Raw genomic sequence first — 14,021 nt, forward strand, 5'->3', positions numbered from 1 at the left:
CATGACACGAGAACCAAAGATATTCCTCCTTCATTTTCTTGGTGAGAGAACTGGGTAGTTTTAATACCCGGCAGGGACTACCATGCCCGAACCAAATTCCTATATGAAACCAATACCCATTTTCATATACTCAATCTCACAGTCTATACCAAATCTCTCCTTACCAGTTAGACTGTGTGTAGTCAGTGGAAGAGCAGAAATATTTCATTCAACCTCTAAAATATTTTCAAGTATTTGGACTATACAAGTTGCCCTCTGCATTTCAAAATCTATGAATAATAATCTTTCCCAGATTTATGTTCGTTTACTTGGAAGTACTAAACCTTTGAATTTTACTATAAAATGAAGATTCTAAACCACGTAGTATTCAATTTGCTGAAAGCACTGCAACAAAGGTTTAAAGACTAAAATTAAAAAAAAAAAAACTTTAAATTCTATGTACTATGTAGCTACATTAATATTAGAATATGGGAAAATGGTAAAAGCTATCACTTTCAGAGAACTTACTCCAAAAGTACTGTGCCAAGTACTTTAGAAACACTTCATTTTGTATCTTCCAAAGTGTTAACTCTAGTTTACAAGCAAAGTGACAATGGTAAGAAAACTCAAGTAACTTGCCCAAAGTAATACAGATAGAAAGTGGTAGCTGCTGCTGCAGTTTATACAACTCCATAGCTTTTACCTCTTACTGTCACAGTTTACTGCCCCCTAATTCCTATCTGGTCAACATATCTTTGTCCACAATTCTAAAACCATTATTGAAACACATACGAAATTATTTAAACCTATTATTAACTACATCCATTAATTGGTCATAGCTTCTAAAGTAAAAGAATTAAAAAGTGCCTAAAGAATTACCATTAGAAAAATTCAAGTAAGGCAACAGATTTTCATGAAGCCCTGAGGTCAAGAACAGATAATTCACACAACAAAACCTTTATCACTGCTTGGGAGTTCCTGTTCTTAAATCGATGTGAAGATAGTAAGACCAGGATACCATCTTAATTATTTAAGACAATGTAAATACTGTAAACCCACCAGCCTGAAGGCTGAACCAAAGAACCCATTTTCAAAATCATGTTACCTTCAATATTTACTAAGTGAATCATGAATATTATTATTATTATAGTCTGCTCTTTAAAGTCTTATTATCAAATAGCAGAAAAGATGTAACCATAACTTGGACAATTTAAACTTCTGAAAGGCTATTACTTCCCCAGTTCCAAACTTCCAAATTTCTTCATAAAACAATAATATCTGAAAACTAAGATGAGTAACATTCCCCAAACCTGAAATCTTCAATCGATCAGAGTCTGAACCTAAATACATAACTTTTTAATGTACAAGATGCAGTTCAAAATAACATATTAGTTTTTCCTGTTGTTTATCAAATACATTCATTAGACTGATTAAAAGGGCAATACAAGAACAATTTTCTACGACATGCCAAATAATAGATGAAGTCTTACCTCCATTGCTAAAGCTGCCGTCTGTTGGTCATAATGATTCAGAAGATTGGGCATGAGGGCAGTGTTACAAGGCAAATCTTGGCACATCCTCAAGGTAATAGGCTCAAAGAAAACAAACTGTGCCCATCTATACAGCCCACAAACATAGTCAAGGGCCACAGATAGAAGACGATCCAACTCACAGCCATGCTTTCTCGACTGAATGAGATTCAGATGATCAGGCCTACTCAATATGTATTTTAGATCTTTGTACACCTCAGCTTGAAAGTACTTCTTCTATCTTGCTGTTAAGTTCTTCAAACAGAGTTATTCTTTGCACCGTCAGAGGTTTGTTAGCTTGGTCTCACGAAAGGCATTTGTTTTTGGTTTCACAATATGGGAAAATGACATCATCTTGCCTCATTTTATTACATTGGGCACCATCTGGCCAACGTGTCAAGTGGATCAACCACATTCCCAAACAACAGACTCCATCTTAGGAGAAGAGCTCTTTCTGCCTTTGGCTGAAATATCTGAAAAATAATTGTTTTTTAAAAATGGGAGAAATTAGCAATTTCCTCTTGAAATATTACAGGCTTGATATTAAAACTTTGATTAGCTCAGTACAGTTGCAGGATACACAATCAGTATACAAAAATCAGTTGCGTTTCTACACACTAACAATCAGTTCTAGGAAGAGAAATTTTAAAATACTGCCTTTGGGACCTTCCGGTGGTCCAGTGATTAAAGCTGCACACATCCACTCCTGGGGCACCAGTGCACTCCCTGGTGGAGAACTAAAATTCCAAATGCCGGGCGTGTGGCAAACAACAACAACAATCACAGACTTTGACCGAGAGACACAATACTGTCTTACAGATAAAACACATGGGTGTTTCATAAACAAATCCTATAGCTTTTCTACCTTAGCATTCTTGCTCTAGATATACCAGAGAATCCATAAACAGCATTTAAAGGCACTGTTTCCTCCCTCAGTTGTTTATATACCATACAGTTTAATTTCCCATCTATAATGGTAGTTTTTCATTTGTCACAAGACATAATTGATCCATTGGGAAAAACTTGCATGCTGTTGTCCTAAATTTTATTTAAATATCTGCCACACTTAATAACAAGTTATTTACATTTTATTATAAATGTTTTAATCATTAAATGATTCAGCTTTTCCCTCCAGGGTTTCTCTCTGCTCCCGCGAGTAACTTGGCTCCAGGGCCTCCGCTCGCCTGCCTGCACGCCGCCCGCCACCCAGGACCGTGCCGTCGGCCTCTGCCTCGAGCAGACCCCTTCCGACGGCCCTCGCTGCGCAGGCTGGGACGCCTCTCCCCTCTCCACGGAAAGTTAAGTTTGAAGAAGGGGGAAGAGAGAGAAACATGGGCATGAAGAGGAGGATCCACCTGGAGCTGAGGAACCGGACCCCGGCACCTGTTCGAGAACTTGTCCTGGACAATTGCAGATCAAATGATGGGAAAATTGAGGGCTTAACAGCTGAATTTGTGAACTTAAGAGTTCCCCAGTTTAATAAATGTAGGCTTGATTTCAGTTTCAAATCTTCCCAAACTACCTAAATTGAAAAAGCTTGAGCTCGGTGACAACAGAATCTGTGGAGGTCTGGATATGTTAGCAGAAAAACTTCCAAATCTTACACATCTCAACTTAAGTGGAAATAAACTGAAAGATATCAGCACCCTGGAACCTTTGAAAAAGTTGGAATGTCTGAAGAGCCTGGATCTGTTTAACTGTGAGGTTACTAACCTGAACGACTACCGAGAGAGTGTCTTCAAGCTCCTGCCCCAGCTGACCTATCTGGATGGCTATGACCGAGAGGATCGTGAAGCCCCAGATTCAGATGCCGCGGTGGATGGTGTGGATGAAGAAGAGGATGATGAAGAAGGAGAAGATGAGGATAAGGAGGAAGATGAAGATGGTGAGGAAGAAGAGTTTGATGATGAAGAGGTTGACGATGAAGATGTAGAAGGGAGGAGGATGAAGATGAAGTCAGTGGGGAGGAAGAAGAATTTGGACATGATGGAGCAGTTGATGAAAATGAGGATGAAGAAGAGGAAGAAAGCGGGAAAGGTGAAAAGAGGAAGAGAGAAACAGATGACAAAGGAGAAGATGATTAATAAGACCCCAATAACCTGCAAAAAAAGAACTGTTCAGTATTGGCTGGACTGCTGACATGGATCTGGTAGCTGCTGTTTTTTGTTTGTTTGTTTTTTTTGTAGCTGTGATACAAACCCCAGGACACCCACCCACCCAAAGAGCCAAAGAATAGTTCCTGTGACATTCCACCTTCCTCCATTTAGTCCCTCTTGGAAATCCACCACCAAGCTTGGGGACTTCACCCCAACAAAATTGTAAGCGTTGTTAGGTTTTTGTGTAAGACTTGCTGTAGTGTGGATAGCTGTGATTGGTGAGTCAACTGTCCGTGGCTACCAGTCACACCAAGATCGTAACAGCATTTTTACTTTCTGTACAACAAAGAAGTTTTGTAAATAAAATCTTAACATTTAAAAATAAATAAATAAATTCAGCAGATGGTATCTGTGAAAGGTGTAAAATATAAAGAAATCAATAGATATGGATTCAAGCCTCTTCCCAACTATGTGAATCACTTAACTTCTCTGAGCTCAGAATTTTCCTTTCTAAACATTGCACCTCCCTATCAAAGATGGTACATAAGCGAATTATAAAATAATGTACTCTATAAAAGGTAAAGCAGCATCAAACTTTAGGTAGTTTCATTACTGAATTACAGCGGATACAAAGACTTACTTCTATCAACCAATACTGAACTGGCAAACAGAAGATTCTAAGAGTATTATCAGGACATTTTCCCAACAATGCTTCATCCTTTTAGATAGTACAAAAATTCAGTACATAGATAGAAAACGTTTGACCAACAAATGCTTCATTACACACAGTCAGGCTGCAGAGAAGAGTCAACCCTAGAAAGTTACAGCGTGGGATACGAATGATTTCCAGTTAAGAGTTTCTACCAAGTTTCAGAGTCCGATTTGACACTGCCTTTGCTGGGGGCTTCCCTGGTGGCTCAGACGGTAAAGAATCCGCCTGCAATGCTGGAGACATGCGTTTGATCCCTGGTTGGGAAGATTCCCTGGAGGAGGAAATGGCAACCCACACCAGTATTCTTGCCTGGAGAACTCCATGGACAGAGGAGCCCGGCAGGCTACAGTCCAAGGGGTCGCAGAGAGTTGGATGCAACTTTCACTTTTTTTCTAGGGACAAAAATATGCATCTCTCTGGGGGCTGGAAGGGTAGGTAGAGTGGAAGACAGGACTGGTAGGAAAAAAGCATATTCTAAAACTATCATACTTCCATTTGGTTTTGTAATGATGTTAAGCCTGCTTTTACTTTATTTTCGTTTCACAGATGGCAAATATTTCTGTTTGAAGTACACAACCTCAGTTGGGAAAACATGAGAAAGTCAGGTTCAGAAATTCTCAGAGACCCAGGTTAACAGGACAATTCAAATAGATATTAGGGCCCGTGACAGCTTAGACCTTGAAAACTTGAACTGGCTTGGCTAAAGCAGAGAAAGAAACTGTCCTTTGTGCACTACCAATGACAGGGACCTCTGCATCCCAAGCTTTAATTACTGGGCAGAAAAAACTATTTGGAGAAAGTAAAGCCATGGCTGAATCTTCCCAATTTTTCCCTCAAGCATATGGTCTTGAGTAGAAGAAGGGAAAAGCAAAGTCTACAACCTTAGGAATTAGGAACACCAAAGTTACAAGCGACCTCTGCCCCAAACGTCTAATCTAATACTGAAATCTCTAAGTAAGAAATATTTGTTAAAGCTTCTTGGCCTGCCATTGTATTGTTTCCTCCTTCAAGCTGGGCCCAGAAATGTGATGTCTGGCTATGTAAAAGTGATATTAAACACAGTCATGTATATGGAAGCTTATCATGCAGCACGGTAACAATTATGCATATCATTAAATATGTCAAGCCCTGAAAGCTTTATTTCGCTACAGTATCAAAACATCCATATAAGTTCCATGTTTGTAGTTTGCTGCTTATGCAGCATGTTCATCTGCTTGCAACTTAAAAAATAAAAGCTAAAGGGAACACTGCTGCTGCTGCTGTCACTTCAGTCGTGTCCGACTCTGTGTGACTCCATAGACGGAAGCCCACCAGGCTCCCCAATCCCTGGGATTCTCCAGGCAAGAACCCTGGAGTGGGTTGCCATTTCTTTCTCCAATGTGTGAAAGTGAAAAGTGAAAGTGAAGTCGCACAGTCGTGTCCGACCCTTAGCGACCCCACGGACTGAAGCCTACCAGGCTCCTCCATCCATGGGATTTTCTAGGCAAGAGTACTGGAGTGGCTTGCCATTGCCTCCTCCGAATTATGTGCTGAGCAAAAGTAATATATAAAATGAATTTTTTTAAAAAGCAGATAAAGAATACTACTTTAACAGAAAAATGGAAAAAGGACATACATTTACAAAAGAAATACAAATGGCCAACAAACACATGAAAAGATATTCAACTTTACTAATAAAAACATACAAACATGATATATAACATTTTTGCCAATCAGATGAGCAAAAAGAATAACAGAACACAGCATAGGAGAGGGTGCAGAAAAAAGAATATCTTCAACATTCCCACACTTGGAGATACATTTTTCTTTTTTTTTTTCTTTTTTTGGCTGTCCTTCACTCCTTCACGGCTTGCAGAGTCTTAGTTCCCCAAACAAGGACTGAACCCAGACCAAGGCAGTGAAGTGTCTAACCACTAGACCGCCAGGAAATTCTCCATTTTCAAGTACTACTGGAGGAAAGGTAAACTAGTTGGCATTTCAAAAAAATACCTATGGACATCAAAAGCTCTTAAAATGTATATACTTTGATTCAGCAGACCTATTCTACAATTTATTCTAAGCAAGTAAACACAAGTACACATGACGTATAACTGAAATGTTAGTACAACACTGTTTATAAAATAAAAACCCAGAGACAATCTGAAAGTCTACCAATAAGGAATTGGTTAAACTACAGCACAACCAACACATGACACACTCACTAAAAATGATGAGCAGGATCTGTATATGCTGACTTGAAAAGACAGTAACAATACAGTAAGTGAAAAATTAAATTTTAAATGGTTTACAAAACAGCATAGAGTCTCCCACTTTTGTCAAAAATATACATACGAGAAACAGAATAAAACTACCTGAATTGTTTAAAAATACAATATTATAGGGACTTCCCAGGACTCCACACTTCTACTTCAGGGGGCTCGAGTTTGATCCCTGGTCAGAGAATTAAGGTGCCACAAGCTGCACAGCGTGGTCAAAAAACAGAAACAAAACAAAAAAGGAGTAAAGTATTATAAATGCTGAAATGTTATTTTTAAATCTGTCACATGTTATTTCTGTACGGGAAAATTAAGTCTGCTAAATCTGTAAATGTGTGCTGACAATACTACTACTTGAATCAATGTTTACTGACTGTTGATTAAGTAACAAGCCAAGGGACACAAAAATGCCCTACCACAGGCAGCAAGAAAAGCAAAAAAAAAAAAAGATGATAAACTCAGAATGGGTCAAAAATTGATTTTCACTACTGAAAAAAAATCAGATCACCTCTCAGCTGAACCAAATATCATGCACAGTTTAAAAAAAAAGTTGATATATATTCTAAATTGTTTTTCAATAATATAATGAAATAAATGCTTCTAATCAGGATCACGGGAGTATGGATAGCAACAATCCTTTTTCCTAAGAGAACCAGCCTTGAAGAAGCTGTAAGTTTCAGACAGCAGGACACAGAAGATTGAGCAAACCAAGAAATGCTGACAAAATACAGCAACTGATTACATAAAGGTTAAAAGATTTTTTGTATTCTTTTTGATATTATATCTTTGACTACAGAAATCTGCAGAATCTCAGCTGAATAAGGGAATTGCTGGATTAACTGGAGGGAACAGTCTCAGGCGCCAAGGACCAGTAGAAAATGAGGGGTCTGTAAACAGTTTTCCATGCCCTAACCCTGAGAAAAGAGACATTCACTTCTTTACAGAGCAATACAAGATATCTGGGAAAACTAATTTCAGATTAAGTGACCTGATGATTATTTCATCAGAAAACAAAAAGGACTAGATACACTGAACCCTACACTTTAATTTTTATCAATGTGTAACATCAGGAATCTGATATTCCCCAATTTACCAGTTCTCTTTTGAAGATAAAAAGTAAAAGCCCCTAAAATAAGGTGAGTATTTGTCCTGAAGAACAGCAATAAAGGGGATGCAGTCTTGGAACTGTCTTCAGAGGCTGGCTACAAAGCCAGACCCAAAGAACTCAGGTGGGAAAAGCAGGAGATGGCAACTGTGAAGAGGAAAGAAAGCAGGCTGAATCCCAGAAGAGACAATGACAAAAGTGGGCCCTGGGGGCTTGTCAGCAGGGCCCTGCAACAAAAGATGTTAGCAATTCTATTCCAATTCACACTTCCTGTACAGAAAGTGATTCCTTTCATCTTTCTCAGCTTAGATTTACTTATCTTGACACACCACAAATGTACGTAACATTTTGCGTTTCCAATTCAGAAATTAAAGGTTGCCTCAAACACACTGGCTACAATGGGAACAGGAGGATATTCTTTTGTCTTCCTTCAGAGTTTTCCAAGACTGCATTATAAGGATTAGCAATCACTACCTCTGAAGCTTCTTCTCTCAAGGAACATAAACAGCAAAGTACACACTGAGAGCATATCACTGCTCAAAGTGCTAGATTCCTTTTCCTAAAACTCATGTGGGTTTTGGCCTTTTGTTTTCCATATCTTTTTTTTTTTTTTTTAAATAAATTCACTCTCAGGATACTGTTTTCTGGTTGCTAAAGTTTATATAGCTCCATATTTAATTCTGAGGGCCTAGATTCTTACTAATCTCAAGGTATCACTTTGCTACTTTCTCTAATTTTTAAAGTCCATCTAGTCATCTACTGATTACAAAAGATAATCTAATCTTCCAGTGTGCTGAGTGATGGGGCTTAAAAAAATACAGGGAAAACATTCAAGTTCAAGATTAAAATGAACAGTAGGCATCAAAATCCAGTCCATCTTACAAATTATACATTACTTTTAAGACTGGAGAAAGCAGAAGCTCTTTTAAAACTAAAAGCAAAACTGGAAAGTTGAAAGATGGCCAGAATCTGGACTTTTAAAAAAAAATCAGGTTGAAATTCCAGCCTGGTTTCCCTTTTTCATTAAAATGTGTTCAGAAAATGCTCTAATATCAAGCTCCTGATTTTTCCCCCCCTTTAGCATGGTTGCATGTTTTGACTATAAAATTAGTTTAATGAGATAAACTTTGGGGACCAAGATTTTTTTAGGCCTACTAGCCTAGTTGTTTTTTCTTAAACTTCATTCACAGTGCATTCCTTGGATCCACCAAAACTGTTGCTAGTTCTCAGCATAACTCAAAGACTGTAACTCAAAGATAGATTCACCATTTACGATGCAACAGTCAGTTAAAACTGTTTTCTAGTCAAGGAGGAGTTGTTACTCTTCAAACATTCATTCCTAACCTTCCGGAAATGCCACTATTAAAAACCTTCACTTGTTTCCTCAAGACGCTGTGACCCTTCTCACAAATCTATACTGAACAATTCCTCTCATACATATTTCAAAGTCTTGCTTTTCATTTGCACTACTGCTCTTTTTGTGGCCAACTGCAGCTTTAAACGTCTCTAACTCTAGAGATTTAGGGGTTAAAAAACACTTGAGGCCAACACTGCTCTTCCCTGTGAAAGAAGGTAAAGATGCAGTAAGAACTGTTTCCTATCACAAGTCTCCTGAAGAAAATAAAGTCAACAGCAGTCTAACATCAACAAACTAACAAGCTCAGAGTAAGTTTTCAGTATGAAATCTCATAGTTTTACCAACACATACGAAACTTAAGTTGGAGAGAGAGATTCTCTGCCTGTGAAGTGGGCAACAGAGGACTTACAGGGAATTTAAAAGCCCCTCTCTCTGCCCAATGATGACGCTCTCACAGCACTGTGCTATACAAAGAAAGAACGTGCACTTTACTGTTTATCTTCCCCGCAAGGCTCCCTACTTCAAATATCTCAATCATGGCTGGGGATCTCTCTACAAAAATCCACCTCAATGTTCAAAGCACAAAACAAAGTTCAGAGGAATACAGTACCTAAGATGAAAACGGGATGAAAGAACCTACAGTCCTTTCTTCTTCTATTAATAGGGCACTGGTAGATTCGGGAGAGACGGAGAGGCAGGGAATATCAGTGGATGAGAAAAAAATAAATAACGGAGGAGGAGGAAAGAGAAGGTAGGACAGTAGGCTTTACTAATTACCTTACTTTCCTGACAGTTTCAAAGCATTTGGGGGGAGGTGGGTAGAGGAAGAACCCCCTAAAGAAAAAGCAACACTGTAAGAAGAATTGCATCTCGATTATCTTTTATTTTCAGCTCTATCTTTGGAAGCCAGGCCACTTCTATCTTATTACCTCTATGTTGTGGTTTGGCACTTCAAACAAACACTTTTTTGTTATTTTCCTTCTTCTTCTGGAGGAAAAAGATGGCATTGATTTGCCTAAAAGTACGGATGGGGGGAAAAAAAAAAGTACGGATGGAAAGCATTATCTTGAGGAGTAAATGGTTCTTAATAACAGAACTATGGATTCCTCTATCCCTTTGACTGTCAGCACATCACTAAAGGCTAAAAGAAGGCTCAAGAGGGAGGTAACATCCCCCTTGTCAAGTCTCTGTTTCCTTGCTCCTGCGATATTGGCTTTGCCAAGTAACCCAATTCCCGTAAATAAACATTACAGGTCTCTCCAAACTACTTCTATAAAATAATATCTTGCTTGACCAACCTTATAGAGCAGTCATTTATTTCTATAGCTGCTGAGCTGCTCTGCTGTTCTGTCTGCCTACATTCAGAAGGGAACCAAAATTCAAAATTTCATTTATTCTGGGCCAAAACCCAGACCTTTTGTCCTCCTTCCTAGATATGCTGCAACTTCAAGTTGGCTCCTCTGCCTAAGTTAGTGGCATATGCTTTTGTTCTTTTAAGAACGAAAGAAAAAACACCCCTTTTTCTCTTATTGAGGAAGGCACCTAACTCTGACAAAGGCCTCTAGGAAGATGCTACAATGCCTTGACATGTTTGCTGCTGCTGCTGCTAAGTCTCAGAGGCTACGGATGAATCTCACCGCCCTACCCCAGGGCAAACACACGGAGCGTCCAAGGGGGCAGAGGGGGAAGGCTCGAGGAGGAATATGCAGACTTTGCAAAACTGACGGGAGGGAGGAGAGGGGACAACATTCAGGACTAGAAACAGGAGGCAGTCCAGATGCTGCGACGCCGCCCGGCCCCGGGAAGCCCCGACGCCCCCCGCGCTCAGCCCTCGGCGCACTGCCCTCCCGCCACTGGCCGCGTCCTCCCCCCACAGCCCCCAGCGGCCCGGGAGCGCCACACGCCCCCGCGGCGCCGACCGAGCCCCAGGGCTGGCGCAGGGAGCGCGGCGCGGAGGGAGCGCGGACCACCCTCCAACAGGCTGCTCGGCGCGGGCTCGGGACCCAGAGGGTCAACCCCGTCCGCGGGCATCGGCCCGCCCCGGCGCCCAGGCCCAAACTCGGGCTCCTCCGCGCCCCGCCGCCCACCCCGAGAAAGCCCCGAGACACCCCTCCACAGCGCGGCGCCCACGGCTGTTGTTTCGGCGGCGACACGAATAACGCTCCCTGAGGAGGAGGGGCCGCGGCCGCTGGTGCCTCCTCGGCACCGGGTCAGACCGAGGAGCGGGCAGCCGCGGCGGCACCTCCTCAGTCCCCACTCCCGACTCCTTTTCCCGCTCGCCGGACGGGAAGGGGCCTGCACGACCCGGGGCTCACCTCACACCTCGGGGCCGGGCTCCCGGGAGGCTGCGACGCCGGCCGGGGGCGGCCGCGGGTCCCTCAGGTAAGCGGTATCAGCCACGAGCGCCGGCGAGCTTTTGCAACTGCCAGGGCGCGGGGGCGGGCGGGGGCGGGGAGCATGCGCGCGCACGTACGGCGCAGGCGCGCTGCGCTCGCTCCGCTGCGCGCTCGCATTTTGAGCCCAGCTTCTGGGTAGCAGTTAAATCAGAGAAGGCAGTGGCAACCCACTCCAGTACTCTCGCCTGGAAAATCCCATGGCCGGAGGAGCCCTGTAGGCTGCAGTACATGGGGTTGCGAAGAGTCAGACAGGACTGAGCGACTTTACTTTCCCTTTCCACTTTCAGGCATTGGGGAAGGAAATGGCAACCCACTCCAGTGTTCTTGCCTGGAGAATGCCAGGGATGGGGGAGCCCTGGGACCCTTGGGCATCTCCCTTCTTCTCCCTCACGACTCCACACCAGCTCTCACACTGACCATGAAAACTCTCAAACCTGTTTCTTTCTTTTGCAGAAAAATTAGCCCTCTCTAGACAACAGAGGAAGGGTGGGGTAAGGCAGGGAGTCTCCCCTTTTTAATCAGACATGCCCATTATGCACCTTTTCCCCAAACCCAACAGTAATTCCCTCCCTAAGAAGATTTTTGCCCTCATTTTAGACCAATCAGCTCAGCTTTAACCAGCTCTCTTGAGACAACATTTTTGTACTGCCTCACACATCTCTGTGAATCCTCACAGTGAAAAGTAGGCAGCATTATTATCCCCATTTCACAGACAAGGAAACTGAGGCTCTGAAAAGTTAAAGAACACAGCCAATGAGTGAATCAACGTCCAGGCAGGAACTCCAAGCCAGGCGGGCCTTACTTGAAACTCTGTGCCCTCCACCACTGCCCCCGCCTTGAAGGCGTGGGTGTTTCTGTAGCTGGGAGGAAAAGCCCATTTTTAAAACAATTTCCAAGTGGCAGGAAAGGCCAGTGTGCTGCAGAGTCACGTGTGGAGCCAGGAAATAAGAACCCCTGATGCCGGGGTCATGCCAGCCTCCCAGAGCAGCTTCCAGCACTCCTGCTTCTTCCTGAGTCAGGCTCTTCCTTGACCAGAGTCACCACCATGAACACCAGGGCAAGTCCCGTCCTGCAAACAGTCACCTTGGGGCCGACCACACCATCTCCAGACGTCAGAGCCACAGAGAGGCGGCTGCAGACTTGAGGCTCTCTCAGACTACTTAATCACCGAGCATTCCTGACAGGCAGGCACCATGCCCTTTCACCTCTACCCAGCAAGGGGCCAAGCTCAGGGGGCCCTCAATTCCAACCACCACCGTTTCTTCCCTCCCTCGTGAGAAGAGGCCACCCCGACTTCAGTGACCATGGGTGCAGCTGCAGCTATTCGCGGAGCAGCTGCTGTGTGCCAGGCACTGTACACAATGACCTCCTCTCGTCTTTCCAGTCCCAGGACTCAGTAGCAGTCAGCCCGTTTTACAGATGAGCAGACCATCTGGCAAGATCACGGCAGTTTCTTGAACTTTCACAGCTTCGGCAGCAGAAGCTGGAATTGCAAACTAAGCTTGTGCAGCTGCAAAGCCGGTGCAGTTTCCACTACACAACACCCTCTATTGGAGGGGATAGTAATCCGTCCCTCCTTTCCCAGGGTTCAGACATCATTCTTCTTCTAGGGGAAGGCACAGAAGGCTGTGTTTTTGGGGCCAAAGCACGATTCCAAAAGCCAACGCAACTGGTGGGACGAGGGATTGGGTGAAAGACTGCAGCAAGGATGAGCCTCTGGGTGAGTTTTCCCACCCCCGTGAGACCTGGGTCCCTCATTGGACTTAGAGATCAAAGAGACTCTAAGACCGAGCCTGAAATGCCAAGGGACTCCTGGGCACTTCCTGCCAGATGACTGTTTATAAACTGACAGAAATTGCACATGATACTAAATTCTGAAGATACCAAAACAGCATCCCTCTGGTGGGGAGGAATAAGTTGGGAGTTTAGGATTGACATACACACACTATTACGTTTAAAATAGATAATCAACAAGGACAGGGAACTCCGCTCTATATTCTGTAATAACCTAAATGGGAAAAGATTTTGAAAAGAACACATACATGTATATGTTTAACTGAATCATTTTCTTGAACACATGAAACACAACATCGTTAATCAACTGTTGTCGTTCAGTCGCTAAGTCATGTCCTTCTCTTTGCGACTGCAGCACAGTAGGCTTCCCTGTCCTTCACTCTCTCCTGGAGCTTGCTCAAACTCATGTCCATTGATGCCATCCAACCGTCTCATCCTCTGTCGTCCCCTTCTCCTCCTGCCTTCAATCTTTCCCAGCATCAGGGTCTTTTCCAATGAGTCAGTTCTTCGCATCAGGTGGCCAAAGGATTGGAGCTTCAGCGTCAGCGTCAGCGCTTCCAGTGAATATTCAGGGCTGCTTTTCGTTTGGATTGACTAGTTTGATTTCCCTGCAATCCAAGGGACTCTCAAGAGTCTTCTCCAACACCACAGTTCAAAAGTATCAATTCTTAGGCATTCAGCCTTCTTTATGGTACAACTCTCAAATCCATAAATAACTACGGGAGAAACCATCGCTTTGACTATACAGACGTTTGTCAGCAAAGTGGCACCCCAATATAAAATTAAAATTTTAGAAAA

General features: G+C 42.9%; 2 pseudogenes; one reads left to right on the top strand and one right to left on the bottom strand.

Moving 5' to 3' along the window:
• LOC129557885 (acidic leucine-rich nuclear phosphoprotein 32 family member D-like) overlaps window positions 1–5,685 on the top strand; it is a 146,874-nt pseudogene extending 141,189 nt beyond the window's left edge.
• LOC148774936 (acidic leucine-rich nuclear phosphoprotein 32 family member D-like) overlaps window positions 1–11,504 on the bottom strand; it is a 147,889-nt pseudogene extending 136,385 nt beyond the window's left edge.
• Between the last annotated feature and the right edge of the window lie 2,517 nt (window positions 11,505–14,021).

Source organism: Moschus berezovskii, chromosome 18, assembly GCF_049115385.1.
Source record: "Moschus berezovskii isolate FMDL1 chromosome 18, NW_MosBer_1.0, whole genome shotgun sequence".
NCBI classification, from domain to species: domain Eukaryota; kingdom Metazoa; phylum Chordata; class Mammalia; order Artiodactyla; family Moschidae; genus Moschus; species Moschus berezovskii.